Genomic DNA, 13560 nt, shown 5'->3' with positions numbered 1-13560 from the left:
CCTCCACAGTGATTGCTCCATACCAAATTTTTGGCCGCAAGTTCCCACCAGGAATCGAACTCTCCACCCTGTCGCTGGAAGCAAGACAATGTTAATTGATCCACCAATTGAACTGTGCCTCGGGGGCATCTTTCATTTGAATTATGCTTGTACATAAGGCCTTGTATGAGTTGTATTCTTTCAAAAAAAATTCATTCTCAAACAGTGATCCGACATCATTTCAATCACACATTATTCAATAAAATAATATTACACGCAAATTTAAAATTTTTCATCATTTTTTAACTATACATTCTATATCAATCTAATATTTTAAAAAATATGGCTCAAACCCACACAATAAAAACGAAGGGTAAGGATCTCATTTCTACTAATTGAAAGATGATGAGTAACTTGGGGGCACTTATGTCATTTGAGTCTTGTTGAGTGTGGTGGTAAGCAAATCTTTCACTCTTTCATTTGAATCATGCTTGTACATAAGGCTCTGTTTAAGTCGAATTCTTTCAAAAAAAATTCATTTTTAAACAATAATTTGACGTCATTTTAATCACATTTTTTAACAAAATAATATTACACTCAATTTAAAATTTTTCATCATTTTTTAATTACACATTCTCTATTAATTTATTATTTTAAAATATATTCTTTCAAAATAATATGACTCAAACACAGTCATTGTGTTTTGTTGCGTGTCCCACTTTAATACTAATTGGAAATTTGTATATAATTTATTTGTGTGAGGGAGCGATGTGACATTTAAAAAGCCAACGAAAAAGAGGGTACAGCGACACTTGGATACCTAAACACGTTTTTTGATAACGTTTCAATTGCCAAACGCTTTCGGTGCTCTACACCCAAAATAATCTTCCCCAGGTCCCCACCTCCACCAAATTATTCATTCCTTAATTCTCAAGTCTCTAGTCAACAGAATAAAGTAAAGTCATCAAGTTTAACTTTAATTAAATGGTAAATGAAAGTGTAACTTTTCTAGATGAAATCACAATTTTCATTTTTTTCTTCTGGAGAATTCAATCTTGATATTTTACCACATCAATAAAATAATATATCTTCTTCAGTTATTATTTCATTCCGTCACCCCTCGTGAAAATAATTAATGAATATTTCGAAAATGACATTTACGTCATCCACTGACCTTATCTCTTGGAACTTTAGACCATCTTCAATGAAGAATCAAATATCAAATTTAGTATAAAATGCTCTTCAATAAGGGATCAAATATAGAGTAAAATTTGATATGAAGAATGGTACCGAATTTGGAAATTTTCATTTTTCCCTTCCTTTCGCTTTACAACAAATGTTTATTTCATCTATATCCATTTTTTAGATTTTAGAATTAATAAATTTTAATTGATGTATAATTGTTTTTAATGTGTTGGTTATTTTTATTTAGCATTTATTTTTAAATTTTAATCAATCAATAAGTAATAATCATTGATACAATAAATTTCATTAAAAATAATTTTTTAATTTATTAAAAACAATATTTTAGTTCATTAAATATAATTTTTAATTTAACAATTTTAGTAGTAATATAATTTTAATTAAATAATTTAAAATAAATTTTGGCGTAAAACCGTATTTATTGATCGACATCAAATTTGATGTAACTTTTTACACCAAATATTGTGAGTTTGGCATAACCGTTAGAGATGCTAAACTAAATTACACCAAATTTGTTGTTTCTCACTGGAAATGCCCTTAACCTTGGGAAATTTTTTTAAGGGAACAATACATGTATCGGGTGTTTATCATACACATTTTCAATTTAAAAAAATAAATTTTAAACATTCAAATACATATATATATATATATATATATATATATATATATATATATAATCTACTAAGTACCGGTACTTAGCTTAAATGGTGTGCATAATGTTGACCCCAAAAAGTGCGCCAACAGATGCCGGTGCCACCCGCGCTTGCGTGGACGAATGTCCAACACGCTAAGACACGTGGACGGTCTAAAACGAGCGGTTTAAAGGGGCGTGGGAGTAGCCCAACGACGAGGGACGGTGACGTTCGGAATGAAGTGGCACGTGACCTCATCTCTTTAGTTCAAACATCTTTTCCTAGGTATGGGGTTTGACTTGCTAGCTTGCGGCGCATTTATTGCTTGTGCAGGGCCTCCATGTTAGTGACAAGACTAGACCTTTATGCTTATGATAAACGTTCCATCAATCATTCGAATAAGATCTGTGCATGCGATCTCTTGGGAGAAGTGACCATGGAGGATGTTTCCTTGTGGTTAAGAGGCTCGTGCATCAACTTCGGGGCTTCGCCCATTTGACAAATACTTCCACTTGAGGACCTCAGCTACATCCAACAGGTTCCATGCCTCGGGTCATGGGCCTCGGCTTGAAGCACTTCGGATATAACCCACATCGGCAATGTGTGCCACCTCGGCGGGAATGCCACGTGGATCAGGATGAGTGGGCCATTGGCCCAGGTGGGTAGGACAGGTGTGACAACACGCAACAATAGTCCCACAAGTCCAAGTATAATCATTAATGTAATGCGTGGACTTTAATGGAGTAAAAGTTGAAAGAATTTTTGAACCCCAAATAATAGTCCCCAAGTCCAAGCATAGATATTTATATCATGGTTGGAGTTTGAGAAGTGTTGCTGTGGGTGAATGATGAAAAAGCCGAGGTGGTTGAATAAACCGAACCTATGAGGCTTTGATGCTGAATGCCGAAGAGGAAGTCGAGGTGGGTGAGAAACCGAACCTAAATGGCGAGGAGGAAGCCAAGGTGGTTGAGGAAACCTGACCTGCGAGGCTTTGATGCTGAATGACGAAGAGGAAGCCGAGGTGGTTGAGGGACCGAACCTGCGAGGCTTGCCGAGGTCCAATGGTAATGATTGTGCATTGGTCGCTGTGCCAATGATTTGATGTTTTGTGCTTGTTTTCGAGGAAAGGTAGCTGAACCGTTACGACTTCCAAGGCGCTGGCGCCGTCGAATTAAAAATGCAATTATGAGGGCAGCTGGCGTTTCTAGAAGCAGACGCGTAGGATTCAACGCCTCGGATTGAATCTGAAATGGAGGGCTCGGATTGACTGAGATTTGATCTGACGGCTGGGGTTCGTCTTAGACCTTTATAAAAGGCGAGAAAATCCCAATTTTCAGGATTTTTGAACACTTTGCACTCTCAAATTCTCTCAAATCTCCCATTTTCCGGCGTCGAGGTTGTCTGTGATTAAATTTCGACCAGTCTCCATTTGTGTTGAACTCGTTTAGGTATTGTTTGCATAAAAAACCATTGTTATTGTCATTGTACTGACAAAATGGAGTTCACTTCGGGTAGGGAGCTTGTTACAGTGGCGTCTTTAGACCATGGGGTAGGTCATGGGGGGATGTCCGAGGTGGATAGGTATGCCATGGCCGAGGAGGCTGTGGATTATACCCAGGAGTGGGGGGCTTCTAGAGTGCCCTTGAATATGACGGGGAAGAGGTTGGGGGAACTTAGGGAAAGGTACAGTGTGCCTCATAACATAAAGATGTTAGTCCTCGAGCCGAACGAGCGGGCCTGCTATCCGAGGCCCGGCTGCGTGGCCGTGAGTGAATACCTGTTCAAGGCAGGTATGCGTCTTCCTCTACACCCCTTCTTTAGGGTGGTGCTTAGGAAATTCATGCTGTCGCCGACCCAGGTTCTGCCGAATGGGTGGAGCCAGCTGGTCGGCTCGTAGTTCCTGTGGAAGAAAGTGTCACTTGGGGAGGACATGCCTCTTCATGTCTTCATGACCCTGTTCCAGCCCCGGGTAATTGGGAAGGAGTCAAGGGGGTGGTACTACCTCACGCCTTGGGGGGCTCACGCACCCTTTGTGGTGGGACTTCCTTCCTCTATCAAGGGGTGGAAGGAGTCCTGGTTCTGGGTGCGAGGTAAATGGCAGGCAGTAGAGGGTGACAAAGCCCTGTCATGCATAGTGCCGACCCAGTACTACGAAGCTCGTGAGTCTCCCGACCTCTGCTTGTCTTTTGAAGTCAGAATATGAATTCGTCTAATTGTTGGAGGTTCCTTTGCAAATAGTAGTACGAGGTTCGAGCTCAGCAGGGAGGAATTTGAGGTGATAGAGGACATTTACAAGAGGCCTCTGAAGTTTCGGCACTTCGATCACCTGATTGATAGAAACAGATAATTCTTGGACTTCGAGCTGATGGCATCCAGAGGTATGAGGCCCCAACACTTAATGTTTTTATCCTTAATGTTTCTTATGTTGATGCTGATCCGACATGTTGTGCAGACAAATTCAAGAAGAGGGAGTACCCAGCTCCAGACATGGCCTCCATCTTGAAGGCCACTTCTATTGCGAAGGCGAGGCCCCTGAAGCCTGGGTCCAGTGGAGCAAAGGAAGTCCGAGGCAGGGTTGAGCGCCTGTCCAAGGACTGCACTCCTAGGGCCTCGGAGGAGGCATCTACTCAGAGGCCAGAGAAGTCTAAGGAGCCTCGGGGCAAGGAGAAAGTCTCTGAGGAGACTAAGAAGAGGAAGCTGGTGTACATCTCCAGCTCAGCTGGCAAGTATGGGACCTCAGTGTCCCATAGGGCTGAACAGACTGGAGAGCCGAAGCTTCTTGCTGCAGCCTCTAAGGCCATCAAAATGGAGATGGTAAGAGAGGTGGAGGCTGAAGGGGCCAGAGTAGAGGCTGCAAGGCGAGATGCAAAAGCCGCCGAAGAGGAGGCGGCAAAGGAGAAGCCGGTTCGGGAGAAGGGGAAGTCTCCAAACTTCCTAGCTGGGAGGGAGGAGGAGCTGGCCCCAGCCTTGGTGGAGGCTCTCCCTGAGGAAATCAGAGGTGCCACCGAGAGCTTTTACAAGTTCTGGACAGAGAGGTGGCAGCTACATGCCTCGTCTTGTGATGTCACCGACCTCACAAGGGCACTGGTGAGCCAAAGCGCCCGGACCTTTGGCCTCGCGCTCGAATGCAGGGAAGCATTAAGCGAATTTCAAACAAGGACTCACACCTCGGAGGGGAAGGCTGTCTCCCTTGCAGAGGAGGTTAAAGCTGCTAAGGCCGAGGTCGAAGAAGCCAAAGCCCAGAGGGTTGAAGAAGCGGCGAAGCTCGAGTCTGCTTTGGCCCAAATTGAGGCCTTAAAGAGGGAAGTATATGAGTCACAGTGCGAGGTGGCCTCCTTGACAAAGAAGGTGGAGGTCTCCAATGAGCACCAAAAGGTGACTGCTGAGGCTCTTGAGCAGGCGAATCTCTCCTTGGCCGGTGCTCGAGATGCCTATCAGTTTCTCGAAGGCCAGGCGAAGTGGTACATGAACGACGCCTCGGTTGCCAGAGAAGAGGCCCGAACTGCTGCGGAAGAGGCGGTGAAGGCATACATCGCCAATTTCCACACTATGGAGGAGTATAAAAGCTTCAGCGCGTACTGGAGGAATTTCGCCTATGCCGAAGTGCTGGAGAGGGCAGAGGAGCTTTATCCCAACTTGGACCTGGCTCAACTTAGGTCCGAAGTTGTGGATGAGGTACCTCAGACCCCAGCTGAGGAGGTCCAAGGTGATGAAGAAGTTGATGCCGATGCCCCTGGTGCTGAGGCAGAGAAAACAACTACTGATGCCCAAGTTGCTGAAGGCCCCAGTGCCAAGGCTCCTCTGTTATCTAGCCAGGCATAGACTAGGTTTTATTTTTCAGTAAGTTGGATGTAATGGCCAGAGGCCCTCCTTTGTAACATGCTTTGAAATATCAATACAATGCCTTTCTTCTTTCATTGTTGCTTTTTGTTCAAGTTTTTATACCTCGTTTAAACAAATTTACTCGAACTTGATAGAAGCATGAACTAAATAAATGAGCATAACTTGAGTGACTGAACTGTACGAACCTCAGACTGAAGCAAATTAACATGACTTCACTTAAGGAGATGAACAGTGTGAACCTCGGACTGAAGCAAATTAACATGCTTAAGCAAATTAACATAACTTAAGGAGATGAACAGTGTGAACCTCGGACTTAAGCAAATTAACATGACTTAAGGAGATGAACTGTACGAACCTCGGATTTAAGCAAATTAACATAACTTAAGGAGATGAGCAATGTGGACCTCGGACTTAGGGTTGTGGCTTCTCCCCTTGGCGTTCAGCAAGGCCAAAGGGAGGCACGTGCTAGCGCCTCGGAGTTCAAGCGAGATGGCCCAAAGGTGGGTCCCGAGCCTCTCCTCCGAGGTGACGACGCATCCCAGACATGGTGAATAGTACAGCCATGTTGAGGTTTCTCCCCTTGGCGTTTAGCAAGGTCAAAGGGAGGCATGTGCTAGCGCCTCGGAGTTCAAGCGAGGTGGCCCAAAGGTGGGTCTCGAGCCTCTCCTCCTGAGGTGACGACGCATCCTAGACATGGTGGATGGTGCAGCCATGTTGAGGCTTCTCCCCTTGGCGTTCAGCAACGCCAAAGGGAGGCATGTGCTAGCGCCTTGGAGTTCAAGCGAGGTGGCCCAGAGGTGGGTCCCGAGCCTCTCCTCCGAGGTGACGACACATCCCAGACATGGTGAATGGTGCAGCCATGTTGAGGCTTCTCCCCTTGGCGTTCAGCAAGGCCAAAGGGAGGCATGTACTAGCGCCTCGGAGTTCAAGCGAGGTGGCCCAGAGGTAGGTCTCGAGCCTTTCCTTCGAGGTGACGATGCAGTATGACACGATTTAATCAATGCATTTTATTGAGCCATAGAAATATTACAAAGGCTGGGAAAGTCATCCAGCATGATACAATTCATTGATAAAAGATTCTGAGGTGTTCAATGTTCCATGGACGGGGTTGTACCTTGCCGTCCATGTCTTCAATCCAGTAGGTTCCAGGTCGGATTTCTTCTCTGATCTTGTATGGACCTTCCCAGTTTGGCCCCAGGGAACCGGAACCAGGTTCTTTTAAAGATGGGAAGACCCTCCTGAGCACAAGATCGTTGATTCGGAACGACTTCTTCTTCACTTTGGAGTTGAAGTACCTTGTCATCTTTCTTTGATCGGTGCCTAGTCTCAGCTGGGAGTCATCCCTCCTCTCCTCAATGAAATCGAGGTCGAGCCTCCGGAGCTCGTCGTTGGTCACTTCGCTGAAGTGCAGACGACGTGGAGATGGGAGTCCGACCTCAACGGGGCTCATTGCCTCAGTCCCAAAAGCCATGAGAAAAGGGGTCTCCCCCGTTGGGGTTCTAGTGGTGGTTCGGATTGCCCAAAGTACTTGGGGCAATTCATCAACCCAAGCTCCCTTGGATACATCGAGCTTCATTTTCAGGACATGCTTGATTGTCTTGTTTACGGCTTCAACTTGGCCATTAGCTTGTGGGTGGTGAGGTGTAGAGAAGTGCTTCTTTATGCCAAGGTCTTCACACAGTTCTCTAACCTTCTTGTTATCGAATTGCCTGCCATTGTCTGAGACGATCGAGTAGGAAATTCCAAACCGGCAAATTATATTCTTCCATAGGAACTTGGAGGTGTTGGCTTCTGTGATTTTTGCCAGTGGTTCAGCTTCGACCCACTTTGTGAAGTAATCAATGGCCACTATTGCAAAACTTGCACCTCATCTTGCCTTAGGTAGAGGGCCTATGAGGTCCACACCCCACTTTGAGAAAGGCCAGGGGCTGGAGACTGTAGTCAGATCCTGTGATGGTCGTCTTTGAACGGGAGAGAATCGTTGGCATTTATCACATTTTCGAGCAAATTCGAGGGCATCCCGTTTCAGGGTAGGCCAGTAGTACCCTTGCCTCAGTATTTTTTGTGCCAGAGATAGGCCTCCAGAGTGGTTGCCGCACATTCCCTTGTGGACTTCTCTCAGTATGTAGGTAGCCTCTTCTCCTCCGACGCATCGTAAGAGTGGAGAGGAGAAACTTTTCTTGTAGAGAATGTCATCGATGAAGAGGAAGTAGGCTGACCTCCTTCTCAGCTTATAAGCCTCATTCTTGTTGGTGGGCAGCACCTGGTCTTTCAGATATGCTATAATTGTTGCATCCAGGTAGGAGTTCCACCGACCCACATGACATTAGGGGCCTCGGTAGAAGGCAGTAGGAGGTGCTCGATAGGCACTACAGTGAGTAGCTCCGAGTCTTTGCTACTAGCCAGCTTCGAGAGTGCATCCGCATGAGCATTTTCGATGCGGGGAATCTGGGTTAACTCGAACTTTTCAAAGGATGGGATGAGGCTCATCACCATTTTCAGATAGGAGGCCATTGTTTTGTCTTTGGCTGAGAAATTACCATTGACTTGGTTAACAACCAGCTGAGAGTCACTACTGACGAGTAGCTTCTTTACTTGCATTTCCTTGGCCAGTCTAAGGCCTGCAAGGAGTGCTTCATACTCTGCAATATTGTTGGTGGCTTTGAATCTGAACCTCACGACCGAGGTGAGTTTGTGACCCTCGGGGCTGATGAGGACAACAACGGCACCTGAGCTGACCTCCCCAACTGAGCCATCGACGAAGAGGCTCCACGTGGGGGGTTCGACGGACTCCATGATTTCATCCACCTCGTGTAGGTTGGCGAATTCAGCAACAAAGTCAGCTAAAGCTTGCCCTTTGATGGCTGCCTTAGCTTTGAACACAAGGTCAAATTCATTTAGTTCTACTACCCATTTCAACAATCTTCCCGAGGCATCGGGCTTTTGGAGTACTTGCCTCAGGGGAAAATTTGTAAGTACATGGATGGTATGAGCTTGGAAGTAAGGTCTCAATTTACTAGAGGCCGTGATTAAGGCCAAAGCAAGCTTTTCCATATCGGGGTATCGGGTCTCCGGCGATAGGAGCGCTTTACTCGTATAGTAGACAGGAAGTTGGGTGGACCCTTTTTCTCGTATCAGAACCGAACTGATGGCGTCATTGGAGACGACAAGATATAGTTGTAAGATGTCGCCGAGCTTCGGCTTGGAGAGGAGGGGGGCCTGCCCCAAATGCCTTTTCAGTCCTTGGAAGGCCTCTTCACATTCCTTAGTCCATTAGAATTTCTTCCCAACCTTGAGCACTTTGAAAAATGGGAGGTACTTGTCAGTTGCTTTGGAGACGAAGCGACTAAGTGCTGCCACTCGTCCAGTTAAGCTTTGCACCTTCTTTGGCTTTTGAGGGGACCTCATCTGGCACAGAGCCTCAATCTTCTCGGGATTTGCTTCAATTCCTCGCTGGTTGACCATGTACCCCAAGAACTTGCTGGAAGCCACCCCAAAGGCACATTTCAAGGGGTTGAGCCTCATCCTGTACCTTCTCAGGATTTGGAAGGTGTTGTTGAGGTGCGCCACGTGGTTTTCTGCCTCTAAGCTCTTTACCAGCATGTCATTCACGTAGACCTCCATTGTCTTGCCAATGAGGTCGGTAAACATTTTGTTCACGAGTCTTTGGTAGGTTGTTCCGGTGTTTTTCAACCCGAAGGGCATCATTCTATAGCAATAGAGGCCTTGGTCCGTGATAAAAGAGGTGTGCTCTTCATCAGCCGAGTGCATGGAGATCTGATTGTAGCCGGAGTATGCATCCATGAAGCTCAACAACTTGTGCCCAGCCGTGGAGCCCACCAATTGGTCAATCCTTGGAAGCGGAAAGCTGTCTTTCGGGCAGGCTCTATTAAGGTTGGTAAAGTTGATGCATACCATCCATTTGTCATTGTGTTTCTTAACCAATACTGGGTTGATGAAACCATTTTGGATGAACTTCTGAACCTCTTCCTTTAGGGCCTCATACCTCTCAGGGTTGAGGGCTCTCCTTTTTTGTCTATGCGGGGGCAACATTAGGATAAATTTTCAAGTGGTGGCAGCTGATCTTGGGGTCTATGCCCACCATGTCCTCATGCCTCCAAGCAAAGACGTCGAGGTTCTTGCCTAGGAAGTCCTTGATCTTTTCTCTCAAAATGTTGGATAGGCCTCTGCCTACTTTCAACACCTTGGACGGATCTCGGGGGTCAGCTGAGAAGCTCTCAAGTTCCTCTACAGGGGATGCCTGAGGCTCATGTTCCATTATGCGGGGGTCGATCTCATCAACGATCAATACCTCCTGAATAAGCGGTGCGTCGATCATATCAACATCTTCCTGGTCAGTGGGAGCGTCACCTGGGATATCCGCCTTGACCACATCAGCCATGATCACGTGGACGTCCCGAGGCTCTACCTTTTTAATGGAGCTTAAATAGCACTCTCTCGAACCTCTCTGGTCGCCTCTCACCGTTGCCACCCCATTCTCTGTTTGGAATTTCATGCATAGGTGGTGGATGGAGGTGACTGCTCCCAATTCCTTTAGGGCCGGTCTGCCCAAGACTCCGTGGTAAGCCGACCGGCTGTCAACTACGAGGAATTCCATGAAGTTTATCGTAGTTTGAGGAGATTCTCCCATCTCCACTGCCAGTGTTATCTTTCCTATAGGAGTGATGCTATCTCCGGTAAATCCGTACAATGGAGTGGTGGTGGGCGTCAACTGATGGTCCAATATCATCTTGTCAAAGGCGGTCCCGAATAGGATGTTGACGGAGCTGCCGTTGTCGACTAGCATTCGTTTGAGCCCATTGCGGGCTATGACAGCCCTAACCACCAGCGCATCGCAGGGGGGGTAATGAACTCCTTCGGCGTCTTCCTGGGTGAAGACAATGGGTGGTACTTGGTTTCTTCTAGAGCTACTATCCACAATGTAACTCGTCAGAGGGGGGTGCTTTGCCTCCCTAGCATAATTTCTTTTGACGTTTCGTGTTTCACCGCCAACATAAGGGCCTCCAAATATGGTATCTATCTCGTGGATAGGGGCCTCATCTTGAGCTTACCTATTTCTTCGGTGTCTACGCCCTTCCCTGGGCCTCTCTGTGTCTTGCTCTCTTCGCCTTGGGGATACATCCCTTTGATGAGGAGCGGCCGCCTTACGCCCATGTCGGTTGTCGTGCCTGGGGCGGGGCCTGTTCGCCTGGGGCGAGTTGTGTCTTTCTCTGACGGGTTCCTGCCTAGAGCGGTGTGCATAGTCTTTGCAATCCGCGGTGTCGTGCCCGTAGGACCTGTGGTGCAAACAGTATCCAGGGAGGTTCGGATTGGACCTATTTCTAGGTGCAAAACCTCGACCTCAGCCTCTCCCTCTACTGGGCCCCTGCTGGGCCTCGGTCGGGTGTATATCAGCAGTTGGGTTGACATCCTCATATGCCAAGGTTGGAAACACGTTCAAAGTTGTGGTGGCCAGGGCTTGGCCGGAGTTCTCATTTCCGGCTGGGTTCATCTGGTAGTCCATGAGGTGGGAGGTCGGTCCCCTACCTCGCTGTCTTTGAGGAGGTGTGAGGCCTCTGCTTGCCCTGTTCCTATGCTCAATCAATTTTTCATTGATTATCTCCCTTCTCATCATCTCTAGTAGGGCGTCATAGGTGGTTGGGTCTTGATTCTGCACATCCCTCCAGAATAGGGTGTTCATGTTTAAGCCTCCTCTCAATGCAGATAGTGCTTCTCTGTCGGTGACTCGTACACAGTAGGTCATCTCGTCGGTGAAGTGGGATAGGAAGCTTTTCAAGGACTCGCCATGCGCCTGTCTCATATCTTGAAGGCGCTGGATGGGGGCCTCTCCTTCCTTGCTTACTGCGAACCTCTTCAAGAAGGTAGTTTTGAACTCGAGCCAGCTTCGGATGCTCCCAGATGGTAGCCTACTATACCAGATTTCAGCCGCTCCACTGAGAGTCAAATGGAATGCTCTGCACTTTACGGCTGGGGTGGCGCCCCTCAGGCTCATGTGAGTTTTGTAAGCGTTGAGGTGCTTTTCTGGGTCACCTCTCCTATCATACTTTGGTATTTTTGACATGACATAGTGGCTCGGGACCTGGGCATTTCTTAGTTCTCTTGAGAATGGCAGGTTCTCATCATCATCATCCAAGTCACAGGACCTCTGCTGCTCATCAGAATCGTAGTCTTCGACCTCGTACCTCGGTTGTTGGTGAGAGGGTCTGGGCCGGTTCCTAGCCTCTTCCTCCCTCCTTTGCGGCCTACTTCTAGGCGGGACAGCGCGGGGGGCATTTCATGCCTTCTCTCAGGCTGCTGGGGCATCGGAGGTGGAGGCTGTGGCCTCGTCCGAGACTGCTGAGCCTGCTGTTGACTGGGCCTCGATTCTGCAGGGCTGATTCTGTCAAAAATACTTCCTGCTCTCCTTTGTCTTGGGTCTTGTTCATATGGAGGTGGGAAGTTATCATGGCTCATTTGGACCTCGGTGGGTCGGCCAGATGCATAGTTGGAGGATATGTCGACTCCCACTTCCCTCTCGAATGGGCTTTCACCTCGGCCATAGTCTGGCGAGGCAACCCTATGACTCTGGATCTCGTCCTCTTGCTGATAGTGCCCATGGGGAGTATATGGAGGAATGGGGAAGCCCCCCTGGCCTTGCATTTGGGCCATGAGCTCCCTCATGGTCAAGTTTTGGTTGGCTATATCCCTCATGTTGACTGCCATGGTAGCCATTTCTCTTGATAGTCGTGTTGTCACACGCATCCCACCTCTACTTTGGTGGTGGTGGAGCCTCGGCCGAGCTGCTGGGGCAGCAGGCTGGGGAGGCACATTCGTACTTTCTCTTACCCTCCTTGGGGGAGTATCTTCGTTAGAACTCATTTTTCTTTTATCAAACTTAGATTTCTCTAAGTGATAGGGGTTTCTCCTGTTCTTTTTCAAGAACAAATCTTTTTTCAAGGGGGGTTGCCCAAATGTTTTTCAGTAAGCTTCTACCACAAGGTTGCTCGTGGTTATGGTATGGTTTCCCACAGACGGCGTCAATCTGTTGACCCCAAAAAGTGCGCCAATAGATGCCGGTGCCACCCGCGCTTGCGTGGGCGAATGTCCAACACGCTAAGACACGTGGACGGTCTAAAACGAGCGGTTTAAAGGGGCGTGGGAGAAGCCCAATGACGCGGGACGGTGACGTTCGAAATCCGACGGGTTGTTCGTAATCCGATTGTACAATAATTGCCAACCGATGCTCATAAATGTATAAGTGAAAGTGTATAAATTCGATTTGTGTATTGTAAGTAACTGAAAGAGAATTGAGTAAATGTAGTTTTTAGTATTGATCTTTGCATTAGCCTTTGACATTGCACAATGGGAGTATTTATAGTGATACATATGAAATGGGAGCCCTTGGATGAAGTGGCACGTGGCCTCATCTCTTTAGTTCAAACATCTTTTCCTAGGTATGGGGCTTGACTTGCTAGCTTGCGGCGCATTTATTGCTTGTACAGGGCCTCCATGTTAGTGACAAGACTTGACATTTATGCTTATGACAAACGTTTCATCAATCATTCGAATAAGATCTGTGCAGGCGATCTCTTGGGAGAAGTGACCATGGAGGATGTTTCCTTGTGGTTAAGAGGCTCGTGCATCAACTTCGGGGCTTCGCCCATTTGACAAATACTTCCACTTGAGGACCTCAGCTACATCCAACAGGTTCCATGTCTCGGGTCATGGGCCTCAGCTTGAAGCACTTCGGATATAACCCACCTCGACAATGTGTGCCACCTCGGTGGGAATGACACGTAGATCAGGATGAGTGGGCCATTGGCCCAGGTGGGTAGGATAGGTGTGACAACACGCAACACATAAGTTAAGCACTGATACTTAGAAAATCATTTCCCTGTGTGTG

Source organism: Olea europaea, chromosome 8 (assembly GCF_002742605.1).
Source record: "Olea europaea var. sylvestris chromosome 8, O_europaea_v1, whole genome shotgun sequence".
Taxonomy (NCBI): domain Eukaryota; kingdom Viridiplantae; phylum Streptophyta; class Magnoliopsida; order Lamiales; family Oleaceae; genus Olea; species Olea europaea.
Note: the sequence above shows the minus strand (reverse complement) of the source record.